General features: G+C 40.5%; 1 long non-coding RNA gene across 1 annotated transcript in view; it reads left to right on the forward strand.

The window, feature by feature from the left end:
• The window catches only part of LOC309853866, a 354063-nt gene that overhangs the window by 303898 nt on the left and 36594 nt on the right, over positions 1-13571 (forward strand). The window contains exon 4 of the long non-coding RNA XR_014306015.1: positions 10112-10258. This is a non-coding gene — a long non-coding RNA (uncharacterized lncRNA). The remainder of the gene's footprint in view (positions 1-10111; positions 10259-13571) is intronic.

Consider the following 13571-nt stretch of genomic DNA (forward strand, 5'->3'; position numbering starts at 1 on the left):
ACTTTTGACACCTTAACATAAGAGAAGAAAAAAAGCAAGAATTTAGTTCTCCTACCTAGTCATCAAGTGTTTCACATGATTGATGGAAGGACAGAACTATTCATATGTGCCTGGCAGGAATCAGGTTTGTGCTCCAAGAATCAGGAGATTGAAAGTCAGGAAGGGCCTTGTGATTCATGACAGAGGGCGGTAGGTGTTTGGATGAGTGCTTTAAAAAAGTGGCAAAACATGGAAGCAGGGGGAGGGACTGGCACTGTGGTAATGTTAAAGATTAACCACTTACAAGAATATTAAATGCATTTGTTTAAAGTCATTACAAATAAAACACACTGCTAATATCATGGGACTTCTGTCAACCGGAATATTATTCATTGTTCCTTTGTAAAAGAAATAGAATTTAATTACACAAGAAGAACCACATTTGGATAGCACTAAGCCTTTTCTTGTATTGCTGATGCTTCCTCCTCGTTTTAAAAAAAACTGCATGGCAATCTAGCTTGACAGATGTGCTAACAGAGATGGATGTGACATTACATTCTGGGTTTTGTTGGAGTCGCTATTTTGAATGAATACAAACGCAGTTCTCCTTGACTGATAGCCTCAACTTTTGGTATTCCGTGATTTAGTAGATTTCATAGTAAGATAGACCCAATTTTATTTAAGATTTCCAGGCAGTTTGTCTTACTTTTTTCACCATGAATACGTAGTACAGAGATACAAGTTGGAGCGTGGTCTTGACAACGGGCCAAGACCTGCAAAGTTAGGATTCAGCCAGGCAGGCATAAGAAAAGGGGGCGGGGGGGACCTGAGGCTTGACCCCACACCGACTTAGAATCAGTTGTCTGGGAAGAGACCCATGATGGAGAGTTGCATGCAGAAGGTTTACTGGGAAACACCTCAAGAGAAAATCTGTAGGAAAGTGACTGGAGGCAGAAGTGAGCAAAGAAAGAGGCTGACTGATAATTAACTTGCAACGGAGGTGTCAGAAGAACCCACATGGGGTTCTGAGGCTGGACTGGCCCTTTGGAACTGTCCCACAGTGATTCATGGTGTCTGGGCCCAGTGGGAATGAATTGTGAGCTATTGGCAGCTCATACTGCGGGGACATAGGGACTGAATGCTTCTACCCAGAAGAGGGGTCTGGGCAGAGCACCATAGTGTCTACAACACTCAGCCTGGAAGTTTAAAGCCAAAGGAGTAGGGGAAATCAGAAAGCATGCAGAACAATGAATTTCAAATGTGGGGATGTAAACTTCTGAATGAATGATGAATCCCAGATCGTCCTCCCGCAGGGATGATGAAATGCCAAGGTTTGGGAAGAAGAGAGATAGTACTCATGAAATCTTTACCAGGATGAAGGGAGGTGATTTATAAGGGGTGATAGCCTCACTGCAAGACTTTAAAATATCAATTTCCTAAAGGTATTTTATAGGGCTAATAGGGGATGCTGGAACAAAGCTGGGGTAAACAAAACAGATGTTTCATTCCTAAAGCAATGAAGGCTGATTTCATTTGTAGTGATACCAAAAAGCAAAAGATTTTTTTTTTTCTTCCTGAGTAAGTATTCCCGACTTGAAACTGAAGTGTTTAAAAGAGACAAACAAGATGGAGATAAACTTTGATCAAGCAAGCACAAAACCTTCTAGGGCATCAAAGCATTTTAAGCAGTCAGACCAAGGGTTCTTAAAAGTGGCACTTACTGATGTTTTAGACCAGATAGATGATTCTTTGCACAAGGGCCTATACCGTGCCTTGGAGGATGTTTAGCCCCTGCCTAACAGATGCCAGGAGCAATCACCCCTCCCCAAAAGTCTTGGTAACCAGAAATGTCTCTAGACATTATCAAGCGTCCGCTGGGTGTGAGGGGTTTGGGAGAGGCAAAACTGCCCCAGTTGAGAATCACTATCTAAATGCACTGCTCTTCTTAATTTTTGGTGAGGGTCGCCGACGATCCCAGTGTGCACAGAGCTGAGAGGTTTCTCCTGATGTGAGAATTTCAGGGCTAAAACTAAGCAAATGCCAGGAAATTTCTTCGAGTTGGTCCCACTAAGTCGGCTCTGTTCTGGAGTGCAGGGTGCTGGAAGGAATACGCTGACACTGAAGCAGTACATACCTGAAGAAATACATTGCAATACCCATTTAAGTAAAAATAATATGCAGCAGGGGGCGCCTGAGTGGCTCAGTGGGTTAAAGCCTCTACCTTCGGCTCAGGTCATGATCTCAGGGTCCTGGGATCGAGCCCCGCATTGAGCTCTCTGCTCAGTGGGGAGCCTGCTTCCCCGCCCTCTCTCTGCCTACTTGTGATCACTGTCTGTCAAATAAATAAATAAATAAAATCTTAAAAAAAAAAAAAGATTAACATATTGGAAACACCTTTCTCCCCCCTCTCTTACATAAAATGGTTTTAAATCCCTGGGAGTTGGGAGCAAGATATAGATGTTTAAAAGCCCAGTCTTGGGTCATACTATGTCAGTATTTTTCCATTGTTGTGAATGATAGTCCAACTTACTGAAGATTTGTATCTGAAGAGCCTTTCACAAAGTAGGAGTTAGAAAAACTTCATTTAAATGCTTAGACACATTCCATATCTTGATGCCTCTTCTCCATCCTTTGAATTGTAAATGACCCTTCCAGACAAAATCATTCAAGAGGTGCATGCAGCAGAACTGCCCACCAAGAATTGTCTTCTGCACCACAAATGAGATTCTTACTTCTCCAGGACCACTATAGGGGGACAGGACTGCATTTAACAAAGGTGAAGTCAATGTAATTTTACCTAATCTGGTATAAGATAGTTCACTAAAATTTGATCATATGTAAAAATGGATTTTTACTTGCAAAGAAACAATGTAGTCCATCTAAATAAAATATTTTGTTTATTTTTTATTTTTCTAGTATAGTTGACACACAACATTACATTATTTTTAGGTGTACAGTGTAGTGTGATTCAACATCTCTCTACTTTAGGGTGTGCTCACCAGGGGTGTAGGCACCATCTATGATCATACGGTGCTAGTACAGTATCATTGACTATCCCCTGTGCTGTGGCTTTCATTCCTGCAACTTTTCCACTCCATAACTTGAAGCCTGTATCTCTCCCCTTCACCCATTGTGCCCAGCCCCCACCCCCTTCCCTTTGGCAACCATCAGTTGGTTCTCTATATTTGTAGGTCTGATTCTGCTTTTTGTTTATTTGTTTGTTTGGTTTTGCTTTGTTTTGTTTTTTAAGATTCCACATCTAGGTGAAATCCTATGGTATTTGGAAATGACATTATATTTAAAAGTTATTAAGAGAAAATGGCTTCTACAAATAGGTTTTAATGTTCAAAATTCAAACATTGAGGTAAGCCTAGTGATTTGTGACTGACTTTTCAGCAGGGATTTCCCAAATAAATCACATATTTATCCACTGCATTCATTTACCTCAGTAAATGGAGGACACTAAAGAGAAAATGATTTACTCCTGGGCATATGACTACCATGATGCTCTCAATATGTTGGCATTCTAAATATAGTAATGGAAACTAACTGAAAACTTACTAGTGAGAGTAAAACTAGGTTAAATATCACTTCTGCTGCTGAAAATTGTTTAATCATTAAACAAACACTTATTGGGATCCTATTGTTTGCTAAGAACACTGTTCGCTGTTGAAAGGGAAAAATCCAATAATACTTGCCCCAGACGATAGCAAATTTGATGAGCACCAATAAATCGCTGATTGCTGCACATTGGGTTATGAGGAAAGATTAATAATAATAATAGCCTTTATTGATCACTATGTATCAAGCATTGTGCTCAATACATTTGCATTTTATTAATCAAAATAGTCTTATAAAGTAGGTATGACTATTATTTAGATTTTAAATATTAATTTTATATGTGTGTATGTATGTGTGTGTGTATATATATATATATATATATATATATATATATATATACCCTAAGATTTTATTTGTAACATGTCCAAGGTCACATGGTTTGCAAATGATAGATCCAGAATCTAACTCCAGAAACTATGCTTTTAACTTCCTTTCTGATTTTTGGCAAAATACCTCTATGATTTTATTTCTTTACTAGTTATAATCTGTTGATGTTTTAAATGGGGCAACTGTATCATTGATTTCACAACTATTATAGCAGTATGAAGTATATGCGCAATAACCTTTCTTGTATTTTCAAAATCAGCCTTAATTTCAAATATTCTATATTGTTCTCAGATCTATTTCTTTATTTGTTATTCAAAAGGGGCGCCTGGGTGGCTCAGTAGGTTAAGCCTCTGCCTTCAGCTCAGGTCATGATCTCAGGGTCCTGGGATCCAGCCCTGCGTTGGGCTCTCTGCTCAACAGGAAGCCTGCTTCCCTCCCTCTCTCTGCCTGCCTCTCTGCCTACATGTGATCTCTCTCTCTCTCTGTGTGTCAAATAAATAAATAAATAAAATCTTTAAAAAAATATGAGTAGTCTAAGAAGCATCAGTACTACTATTTGTAAGCTGATGAAAGAAGTTCAGAGCATGCACTTGCCCAAAGTCTCAGAGCTTGTGACTGGAAAATGTGGAATTAGAAGCAGGACATCCGACTCCAATGAGTACTTTATCAAGCCACTGCCTCATCAAGTTGTGAGGGGGAAGAGTAAATATAGCTTAAAAAAGAGAGATTTGAGCTCACATTTGCCTAAAATTTTTCTTTTATGATTGTGTTAAAGATTCTAGATCTTTTTTATGCTATCAATGGGAATGGCATTGGGTACCAAGCAAAGAAAACCTTCTATGGGCAGGAAAATCCCTCTCCCCTTTTGTTCCTTACTAATCAGGGAAAGACATGCCCAAGGTATAGAAGCATGACAACCTTCCCGATGGCTTCCCTTCCTTCCCTGGTCTCTCACTATTAAAGTTCTCTATTGAGTATAAGACCCTATGGTCAGAAAATGTATTTGTTGCTTAAGTTTTATTTTATGTTCAAATAGAGATACTGTGTTAAATATCTGTTAAAATGACCTGGAATCAATTTTGCTTTCCACAAGTCCTCAGCCAGGTCTTCATAGGGAGGGAAGGAAACAGATCCTCCTTCATGTTCCAAGAGTTCATGGTTCATGGAACACGTCTTCAGAAAAGACTATTAGATGCAGAGGTGAACAAGACACTGTTTATCTTGTTTGACCACCCCTTGACCTAGCAGTTCACTATTATATAGAGAGCAGAAATCCTCTTGTCAAACATCTGCTGGGATTTTTTTTTTAATTTTATTTTGGTTATAGTACATTTTTAAAGCTAAACGAAGGGACTCGTCAAGGTTTTAGAGGACATAATTATGAGACCCGCAAGTGTATTGTTGCAAAAGGGCACTCTAGAGAGGTCAGGGGTTTGACTTATTGTGTGTCCAAAAATCTAGCAAAGTAATTGCCCCATGGCGACTGCTCAGCAAACTTCAGCTCTGTTAGATTGAAATGGGTTTCATGTATCACAGTCAAATCCATTGAATTATATACAGTTAAAAATACTATAGTTATAGTTATTATGTAACTACTATACTTATCGTGCTTTAAACCATATGTAACTGTATATATTATTATCTATCTACGCATTACCATGGTATTACTATATCTAGTACCATAACATAGTTCAGACAGTGATCAGAAGAACTTTGCATCTCTATTGGAAGGCATATTCCCTTTAATGAGTGACAGTGATATAGAGTGGAACAGACAGGGACTTGAGTTTCAGTGTCCAAGTTCTGACATTTACTACCTAAGTGAAGATGGCAACCCTTTTTGCCCAACTGCACTCCCGGTTCCACGCTTGTAAAATTTACCAGCAGACGTTTCTTTCCACATCTAAGGTCTTATAGTAGCTAACCTATGCTCATTTAGTTTTATGATGTGAAACCAGTCAGTCACTTTCCTGACTTGGGAGCTTTCAAGAAAATTCTCTAAGCTCTTTATTTTGAGCATGTTGTAGATGAAAAAAAAATGCAATCACCTCCATATTTTCCCCGAATTCTCAGCACTATTCTGCAGATGGCACCATATGTTCTATTTTATAAACTCTGTTTTATTTAGTTAAGGTGTTTTTGTTTAAATGCAAAGTAGTAATTGCTATCAGAGATCTTGAAAGATAAAGCCTCCTTTTTAATAGGGGCTTTGTATTTTCAAAATTAGGGAAGGGGATATATTGACAGGTACATCTCAAAATATAGAAAGAAAAAGAATGGGAAGAAAACACTCCCTCATTACCCATATCTGCCACTGGATTTTTCCCCCCTTTTCTTAAGGCATTCCAGTCCTTCTGTCAACCTCCGTTAAAGTGGCTGTCCCTGTCAATTGTCTGTCACTGCTTCGTGTCATTCTTAAAAAGACTAGCAAACTTTCTGAGTGACATTGTAACTTCAATCAATTTGCATTTCTGCCACAGTGGAAATTATTTTTGAAAACTTATGCATCCTTCCTAGGCTCTTTGAGGCCTTAATTGCCTAGAATGTCACTTGATCTATAAACTTTAGGCAAGTGGTTCCGTCTGAAAGGAAGTCTGTGTGAACGTGAGGAGCTTCTTCTTTCAAAAGATATTTTTAAACAAGTTCTAAAATCCTGCCTGGTACACCCTGTTATGAGACACTGACAACGACCTCTTGTCATGGTCTGTTGAATTATTTTCCGATATTCCAGAATTGGCAGACGCCTCACAGGACCCCATGGTAGGGGCCCCTGGGTTGCTCAGTTGGTTAAGCATCTGCCTTGGGTTCAGGTCGTGATCCTGGGGTCACGCCTGGGATGCCCCAGGAAGCCTGGGGCTCCCTGCTCGGGGGGTAGTCTGTTTCTCCCTCTCCCTCTGCTGCTCCTCCTGCTTGTACTCTGTCTCTCTCTCTCTCTCTCTCTGTCAAATAAAAAAATAAAATCTTAAAAAAAAAAAAAAAAAAGAACCCCAGGGTAGCCACTACACAGACTTGGAAGGCAGATGGGTTTACAATCATAGATTCCCTCTTCACCAGTCTTGTGACCCCAGGTGCCTCACATTAGCCCTGTTTTGTTTTGTTTTAAGATTTTATTTATTTATTTGACAGACAGAGATCACAAGTAGACAGAGAGGCAGGTGGAGAGAGAGGGAGAAGCAGGCTCCCTGCTGAGCAGAGAGCCCAAATGCGGGGTTCGATCCCAGGACCCTGAGATCATGGCCTGGGCCAAAGGCAGAGGCTTTAACCCACTGAGCCACCCAGGCACCCCACATCAGCCCTGTTAACATGGGTTCCACTCTGCAGAACTGAAGAGTGGAAGTGCCTGACTGATAAGGTGACTGTGTTGAGTGCAGTTGTATTTCATACTTGGAGCACGCGGTCCCTGGCCGCTTGACACCCTTTGATGCCTGTCCCTGGGAGAACGTGAAGGGATACCTCCCAGGGAGCCCAAAACACGAAGTTCTGAGTACAAGTCATAGGTGTAGAGATAGAAAAAGAGCAACAAGAACAACAACAACGACAAACCCTGGCTATTGCTACCGAGTCTTGATTTAAAAGATTCTGTTTGCTGTCTTTACCTAATAGGCATCCTTGTCAAACTATATATGCTTCCCTCTTGGTCTCTCTGTCTTCCTATCTCTTCCCACCCCCTTCCTTCTTCCATTCCTTCCTCTTGGCTTTCATGGGTGTGCTTCAGAAAGTAGGTACAGGGAACTGATATAAAGCCATAAACATATATATTGGTATTTACATTTTACAGATGAAGAAACTGAGATACAGAGACATTCAGCTAGAAGGTACCAGGATGTGGGCATAGCCAATAGGCCACTTCTGGCTGGTCTCTGTCACCACCGGGCATCGGTATCACAGCATTTCATGGCCATCCCCTTAGTTTCTCTGATCAAATGACACTAAACCTGCACTTTTGTTTCCCTCTTAGGGAAGGGCTGGTTCCAAGCCTAATAGCAGCTATTAACATTCTCATACAAGGTGCTTTTAAAATGTGGGAATAGCTCTGAGATTAATTTCTTTTAAAGCAAACTTGAACTAGCTCTTCTATTGATGCTATGAAGAGGAAAATAGTCTTGCCCAAGGTCGATAAAGAATTGAAAAGTGAGGTTAATAATAAAAGCAGAATTAGAAGCAGTTTCAGTGGTGATATGTCATGTGTAAGCCTATAAAATAAATAACAATTATCACATTAGAAAAATGAGTCTCTTGGAGGGGGAGCCGTTTCTGACAACTCTATCTATGTACGACTCTCCTCTGCCTAGCTCACTTTGGGACTTTTATTGACTAAACCAAGGCATGATACTCCCCAGCCCTGTACTTAAGAAGAAGGCTATTTTGTCCCGTAAAAACACAGTAACTAGAGACAAAACCATGCCATTCCAAATGGCATATTACCTTACATACTAGCTTAATGTATTAGCAAATACTGTGTGTATTATGCTTAATTTTTATATGAAAAAAACAGTACTTGCTTAAATATATATATGTATTTATAAGATGTAACAATAAATTCTTACTAAATAATAGCAGATATTACATACAAGACAATACATAAGTGCGTGTTCTATGTTATATCTCTGAGTCCTTACAACAGGCAAATTATTAATTATCATTATTGCATTTTACAGAGCAGAAATAGGAGATTGGCAAGGTGTAAAGACATGTTCGGCCTTATGGTGCTGTAGAGAGGTGGAGATAAAATTAAAACTTAGTTGTGCACAGATATCTACAACTTAATACTAAGTATATATCACCTCCCTGAATTTAGCATGTAAAATATCCACATACAAATTATGTTATTCACTACCACTGGCAGAAAGTCACAGTTGGTTTTTCCAAAGCTTGGAGGTGTTATTTCTGAATTTTTAATTAAGTAAGATAAATGTATATCTCAGTATAACTCAGTGATCTCCATTTCTTAGTCATTCCCGCCAAGCACAAAAATCCTGACTGCTTCCTGAGCCCCTTATGATGGGCTTGCTTCTTTGTTCCAGAGCTCACATGCAGTGATAAACTTCATATCTGTAGTAAAACTGTAGTCCTCCAGTAGGGCAAGCCTCCTATTTTATTTATTTATTTATTTATTTATTTATTTATTTATTTGACAGAGAGAGAGAGTGTGTGTGCACAAGCAGGGCATCAAGCAGAAGGAGAAGCAGACTCCCCATTGAGCAGACAGCCCAATATGGCGCTTGATCCCAGGCTCCTGGGACCATGACCTGAGCTGAGCAGACATTTAACTGGCTGAGCCACCCAGGTACCCCTGGCATGCTTCCTAGTAAAGAAAGTCATCTACCCAAGCTCCTTTTCCACTGGAAGTCCTGGTGCCAGAATGGGCACCTTTAGACTCACGTGAGTATTATCCGGATGTAAGCCTTCTTATGCTTAATGTGACCCCACCAATGTCTCAAGGGCATATCATCAGCAAAGATAAAATGGTTTTTCAGTGCCCCAAATGTATCTGCTTAATTGACTATTTTCTACAGCTCAACTGGTTTGGCGGATGGTGAGATGAGGACAGTGGAAGGGAAGCTTGGCAGTTGAACCTGTGAAAATGGCAGTTGTCATTATAAGTTGTATGTCCAGCTGGGTGTGTCTAGAAGCCATTGGAGCAGTCATACCTGTGACTTGATTATATGGTGGACCAAGAAGAATTTCTGGGAAAGCTCATTGAAGTGGAAACAGTGGAGTCTAGAACAATGGTCTCCAAGTGCTATTCCCAGACCAACAACATCAGCATGACCTGTGTAGTCATTCAAGCCCAGTTCTCAGGCTCCAGTCAAGACCCGTTGAATCAGAAATCTGGGGAACTACTAGGCTTGGAAATCTGTTCAAATAAGCTCTCCTTGTGATGTTGCTGTGCACTAAATTTTAAGAACTAAGCTTAGTGCCTTGCTTCTCAAATATGGTTGTATTCTTAAATCACTTGGAGAGGTTTTAAAGTAATTACAATTAAGTGAAAATATCTGGAGACAGAGCACAGGGACTTACTTGGTTTTGTTTGTTTGCCCGAGACAGTAATCCTGAACTGTCAGCCACCACCCTCTTTGTAGAATACCTAATATTTTTTGACCCACCTTATGAGTCAGACATGGAGTAATTGTTACGCAAGCCTATCGCACCTTTATGACATAGATACCACCCTGTTTTGCAGATGAGGAAACTGAGGCACACACAAATTAAGTAGCTTTCTCAGAATCCCTGTGTGAGTAAATGGTGGAGCCAGTATTGGAACTTGACTTCTCGAGCTCAGAGCCTGAGCTCTGCACCACTCTTCGGCATCAATCGAGACGCACAGCAGGTAACCAACACAAATTGGTTCTTTTCCTCCCTGCCAACACATCAAGGTACATTGCTCTTCCTACTTTCTTGTTCTTTGGTGGAAAAACATTGAGCTGATGGATTTCCTTTGTGACTCGTCTTTGTAGGAACTAATCACTCCCCGCCCCCACACCACCCACCCAGAAAAGAAAGAGATTATTTTTAGAAGGAAAGGAAGGAGGAGAAGGGACAGTGTGATTTCGTGAAAGACCTTAGGGTTTCTGGATTTCAAATGTAAATGAAATAAAAAAAAAAAAAAAAAGAAACTTCGTTAGTATTCTATTCATTATATATACTGCCCTATAATCTTTCCTGTTTTTCCCCCCCATTCCTCACTAACCTCTCTTTAAAATTTTTATTATGGAATATAATCCTCATAATTTGCTGCTGGCAGACAGCCTTAATGTGAACAGAAAACTAGTACTCTATTTGGAAATATCTCTTTGATAACACTGTTAAGTAAGTAATCAGCAGCAGTGACAGCCCGATGAACAGGCTGGTGTTTCTATCCTGCTCTGGCTGCACATGTATTTTACCTTCAGGCTTCAGATGGCTACTGGGGCTCTGCCACTGAAGGGTTAGGACTGGGCTCAATAGAATTATTGAGGCTAATCTGAAAGAACAGGGTAAGGAAGAGGCAACCCTCTTTATGTTTATCCTAGAAAAACATAAAATTGATCGTATGCTCATCATGTGTGAGCCTCGGCCGCAAAGCGTCTAATTTGATCCCACTAAAGCACCATGAGGATAGTTATTATATACCCATTCTAAAGAAAGTGAAATAATTTACCCAAGGTCATTCAGTAAGTGACAGAGGTAGGAGATACACCCAAAGAGTTTGCCTTCAGAAACTGCGCTTTCATCATCTTCTATATGGTATAGGCTTCTCGAATATCATTTTCGAGAAAACTCTGTTTTGTTTCTAATCTTTTTAAAAAAGTTTTTGTTTATTTTTCAATTTCTTTTCCGTGTTCCAGAATTCATTGTTTATGCACCACACCCAGTGCTCCATGAAATATGTGACCTCCATGATACCCACCACCAGGCTCACCCAACCTCCCACCCCTCACCCCTCCAAAACACTCAGTTTGTTTCTCAGAGTTCACAGTCTGTCATGGTTCGTCTCCCCCTCCAATTTCCCCCAACTCCCTTCTCCTTCTATCTCCCCATGTCCTCCGTGTTATTCCTTGTGCTCCACAAATAAGTGAAACCATATGATAATTGACTCTCTGCTTGACTTATTTCACTGAGAATAATCTCCTCCAGTCCCGTCCATGTTGCTACAAAAGTTGGATATTCATCCTTTCTGATGGAGGCATAATACTCTATAGTGTATATGGACCACATCTTCCTAATCCATTCGTCCATTAATGGGCATCTTGGTTCTTTTCCACAGTTTGATGACTGTGGCCATTGCTGCTATGAACATTGAGGTATAGATGGCCCTTCTTTTCACTCCATCTGTATCTTTGGGGTAGATACCCAGTAGTGCAATTGCAGGGTCATAGTGTTTCCAATCTTCTTCGCTTAATTAACGGTAGTTTTGCGGTATGTGTCCTGTGCTAGAGACTGCTGAAGATACTGGGAATTTAGGGGAAATTCATGGTTATACATATTTTGAAGGAATTCCACACATTTCATTTAACCTACTGAAATTTGTCCCCTACCACACTGGAAATAACCTGTAAGTTATAGTCAGTGTGGAATACACATTTTTTTTTAAGATTTATTTATTTGACAGACAGAGTTCACAAGTAGTCAGAAAGGGAGGCAGAGAGAGAGGAAGAAACCAGGCTCCCTGCTGAGCAGAGAGACCAATGTGGGGCTCGATCCCAGGACCCTGAGATCATGACTTGAGCCGAAGGCAGAGGCTTTTACCCACTGAGCCACCCAGGCACCCCAAATACACATTTTTTTAATGACTGCATGTAGAAATGAATACAGGAAGCCAGCTTGGGAGCAATGGACATATAAACATACAACTACTAACACATATGCTAATGATCTCAGCACAGACTACTGTTTGTTCCCCCAAATCCATTCCTCTCCTCTTCCTTAGTAAAGGAATTCCTGATGTTTGCCTAAACTAGTGGTAACCAGGAATTCAATTAAATTTCCTACTCACCTGTAGAGTGAGGTTTAGCCATGCAACTCCTTTCAGTTAAATTAATATTAAATGTAATTGTATGTATAATTTCTAAGAGTTGTCATTCTAGAGAGATAGCTTAGTCTTCTTTATGTCTTCCTCCTCAATGCAGACGTGATGGCTAGAGTTCGAGGGGGCATCTTGGACTGTGAGGTGACATCACAAGATTGCAAAGCAGCAACCTGTAAGGATCCTGGTAGTCATGAAGCTCTCTAATCTCCTCTATGTGGGATTGTGTGAGAGAAATAAATGCCCATTTTGTTCAAGCCATAGCTGTCTGTGTTTTCCTGCCATAAGCAGTTAGCCTAATCTTAATGATTCAGAGTTAAGAAAAATATAGGCATAGTCTTGCAGGAAGACAGATCAGGGAGCACCTAACTTAAAAGATGGCTGAGAATTAGGAAGGATTTCCAAGAAGTGGGGCCGAAACTTGAGGAATGAGTAGGAGTTTACCAGCATCCCGGGCAAGGATATTCTTTGAGGAACCAAGATCGTGTTCTTAGGATTCAGTAGTTATATCTGTATCCAGGCTGCTTCCCAGTGGTGACTTTGGATGCACAGTATCCATTAAAAATTCATTCATTAAATATTTACTGGGCATCCAATGAAGCAGACACAGATTCCGCATTCAGCAGAAGCTCACTGTCCTTCACACACTGGGACCAGTCTACCTCTCTAACCTTGCATCCTGCTGCTGAGATGACTTGCATTTTATATGTATTTAATGCATTAGGAGAATGAATTTTCATACATCATGCTTGTTTTGCATCCATGCTGTTATAGTTATCTGGAATTCAGACCAGGCAGCAAGGTCTGTCTGCCTCTTTGCCTCCTCCTTCTCTTCCTCTTACCCTCTGCTTCTCTTCCCTTCCCAGATACTTCAGGTGTGAGGGAGGAAGGTAGGTGTGCGTGCCAAGTCTAAGGTTGCTGTGTGGTCCAGAACAGTTTGTCATAGTCCACTCGGGTAGAGAAGGACATAAAAATGGGTCTGGAGCATCAAATTTCAGAAAGTAAAGAGTTACTAATGGATGTTGGGGCATTTCCAAAGAACACAGAAGTCTCATTGTGGGGCCTTTGACCCATCTGGGAAAACTTGAAGTTCAGAATAGCTAATAATAATAACAAATTGCAGGGGCACCTGGGTGGC

Source organism: Mustela nivalis (genome assembly GCF_964662115.1).
Source record: "Mustela nivalis genome assembly, chromosome: 18".
NCBI classification, from domain to species: domain Eukaryota; kingdom Metazoa; phylum Chordata; class Mammalia; order Carnivora; family Mustelidae; genus Mustela; species Mustela nivalis.